The 3,308-nt window shown below is 35.6% G+C and overlaps 1 non-coding gene across 1 annotated transcript; it reads left to right on the top strand.

Annotated features, from left to right (window-relative positions):
- Nucleotides 1-217: 217 nt before the first annotated feature.
- LOC127740172 (small nucleolar RNA R71) lies at nucleotides 218-324 on the top strand. Its single transcript, XR_008000853.1, has one exon. It is a non-coding gene; the product is annotated as a small nucleolar RNA R71 (small nucleolar RNA).
- Nucleotides 325-3,308: the final 2,984 nt, after the last annotated feature.

The raw sequence follows: 3,308 nt of genomic DNA, 5'->3' as shown, positions 1-3,308 counted from the left end.
AATTTCAAGAACTCCCCTTTTCTGAGGCGTCCCATTACTCACAGGATTCCTCTTAGAGGTGTACATGAATTGGTTATTTGCAACTATGTTAATGAGTTCTTGAGCTTCTGCAGGCATTTTCTTTAGGTGAATGGATCCACCTGCAGAGTGGTCCAATGACATCTTAGACAATTCAGACAGACCATCATAGAATATATCCAGGATGGTCCATTCTGAAAACATATCGGAGGGACATTTTTTGGTCAGTTGCTTGTATCTCTCCCAAGCTTCATAGAGGGATTCACCTTCTTTCTATCTGAAAGTTTAAACATCCACTCTAATCTTACTCAGCTTTTGAGGAGGAAAGAACTTGGCCAAGAAGGCCGTGACCAGCTTATCCCAAGAGTCCAGGCTATCTTTAGGTTGTGACTCCAACCATGTTCTAGCTCTGTCTCTTACAGTAATGGGGAAAAGCATGAGCCTGTAGACTTTAGGATCTACTCCATTAGTCTTAACAGTATCACAGATCTACAAAAATTCAGTTAAAAATTGACAGGGATCTTCTGATGGAAGTCCATGGAACTTCCAGTTCTGTTGCATTAGAGCAACTAGTTGAGGCTTCAGCTCAAAAGTTTTTGCTCCAATGGCAGGGATTAAGATGCTTCTTCCATAAAAGTTGGAAGTAGGTGTAGTATAATCACCAAGCATCCTCATTGCGCCTCCACCATTGTTATTGGGTTCGGCCATGTCTCTTTCTTTTTCGAGATTCTCTGTAAGGTATTCTCTGGATTGTTGTGCTTTAGCTTCTCTTAGTTTCTTTTTCAGAGTCCTTTCATGTTCAGGATCTGCTTCAACAAGAATGTCCTTGTCCTTGCTCCTGCTCATATAAAAAAGAAGAGAACAGAAAAGAAGAGGAATCCTCTATGTCACAATATAGAGATTTCTTTATGTCAAAATTGATTACTTGACTAACAAGAAACTAAAAGATATGATTCTAGAATTTAATGATTGAACCTTTCTTAACAAGAAAGTAACAAACTTAAAATTTTTGAATCAATCACATTAATTGTTAGTAAAGCTTTCGAAAATTATGAAATAAAATTAAGAAAAATATTTTGAAAATCAATTTTTAAAAATTTCAAAAATAATAAAAAATAAAAAAGATTTGATTTTTGAAAAAGATTTTGAAAAGATAAGATTTTTAAAATTGAAATCTTGACTTGACTAACAAGAAACAGCTAATTTTAAAATTTTTTGACTAAGTCAACCCAAAGATTTCGAATTTTATGACAGAAATAAGGAAAAAATATTTTTTTGATTTTTTGAATTTTTAATGATAAGAGAGAAAAACACAAATATGACCCAAAACATGAAAATTTTGGATCAAACCCAATGATGCATGCAAGAATACTATGAATGTCAAGATGAACACCAAGAACACTTTGAAGATCAAGATGAACATCAAGACTTATTTTTGAAAAATTTTCAAGAAAAGAAAAACATGCAAGACACCAAACTTAGAAATTTTTCATGTTTAGACACTATGAATGCAAAAATGCATATGAAAAACAACAAAAGATACAAAACAAGAAAATTTAAAGCTCAAACAAGAAGACTTACCAAGAACAACTTGAAGATCATGAAGAACACCATGCATGAATTTTCGAAAAATGCAATAGTTTTTAAAACATGCAATTAACACCAAACTTAAAAATTGACACAAGACTCAAACAAGAAACACAAAAATATATTTTTTTGGTTTTTATGATTTTATTAATTTTTTTGGGTTTTTCGAAAATCTTTTTTTTTTGGAAAAACAAAAATAAATAAGAAAAAATTTTGAAAGATTTTTGAAAACTTTTTGAAAAGAAAATAACCTAATCTGAGCAACAAGATGAACCGTCAGTTGTCCAAACTCAAACAATCCACAGCAACGGCGCCAAAAACTTGGTGCGCGTAAATTGTGATCATCAACAATGGCGCCAATAGATTTGGAGCTCTCAAACGTGAATCACACTTTGTCACAACTTCGCACAACTAACCAGCAAGTGCACTGGGTCGTCCAAGTAATACCTTACGTGAGTAAGGGTCGATCCCACGGAGATTGTTGGTATGAAGCAAGCTATGGTCATCTTGTAAATCTCAGTTAGGCGGATTCAAATGGTTATAATGGTTTTCAAATATGAAAATAAATAATGCATAAAATAAAGATAGAGATACTTATGTAATTCATTGGTAGGAATTTCAGACAAGTGTATGGAGATGCTTTATCCCTCTTGAATCTCTGCTTTCCTACTGCTTTCATCCAATCATTCTTACTCCTTTCCATGGCAAGCTGTATGTTGGGTTTCACCGTTGTCAATGGCTACCTCCCGTCCTCTCAGTGAAAATGGTCCAAATGCTCTGTCACAGCACGGCTAATTATCTGTCGGTTTTCGATCATGTCGGAATAGGATCCATTGATCCTTTTACGTCTAGCACTACGCCCAACACTCGCGAGTTTGAAGCTCGTCACAGTCATTCAATCCCTGAATCCTACTCAGAATACCACAGACAAGGTTTAGACTTTCCGGATTCTCAAGAATGCTGCCAATGGATTCTAGTTTATACCACAAAGATTCTAATTAAGGAATCCAAGAGATACACACTCTAGCTCTCGCTTGTAAAATGGAAGTGGTTGTCAGGCACACGTTCATAAGGATGGATGGTGATGAGTGTCACGGATCATCACATCCATCAGGTTGAAGTGCAGCGAATATCTTAGAATAAGAATAAGCTTGAATTTAATAGAAAAACAATAGTAATTGCATTAATTCTCGAGGTACAACAGAGCTCCACACCTTAATCTTTGGTGCGTAGAAACTCCACTATTGAAAATACATAAGTGATGGTCCAAGGATGGCCAAATGGCCAGCCTCCAAAACGTGATCAATAGTCTCCTAAGATGAACAATAGATTAAAACTGAGACCAAAGATGTCTAATACAATAGTAAAATGTCCTATTTATACTAGACTAGCTACTAGGGTTTACAAAATAAGTCTAAGTGCAGAAATCCACTTCCGGGGCCCACTTTGGTGTGTGCTTGTGCTAAGCTTGAGCTTTACATGTGCAGAGGCTTCTCTTGGGGTTAAACGCCAAGTTGTAACGTGTGTTTGATGTTTAACTCTGGTTTGTGACGTGATGCCCGGGCATATTGGCCAGTTTCATTGACCTTTCTTTACTGTTTTTAGTGTAGTTTTTGGTGGATATTCACTTACATCTTGATTCAAGCATACATTGTGCACTTCACATGATTTCATGAGAATTTAGCATGAATTATATGACAAAT

This window comes from Arachis duranensis, chromosome 6 (assembly GCF_000817695.3).
Source record: "Arachis duranensis cultivar V14167 chromosome 6, aradu.V14167.gnm2.J7QH, whole genome shotgun sequence".
In the NCBI taxonomy this organism is placed as follows: Eukaryota; Viridiplantae; Streptophyta; class Magnoliopsida; order Fabales; family Fabaceae; genus Arachis; species Arachis duranensis.
This window is presented reverse-complemented; position numbering and strand designations above follow the sequence as displayed.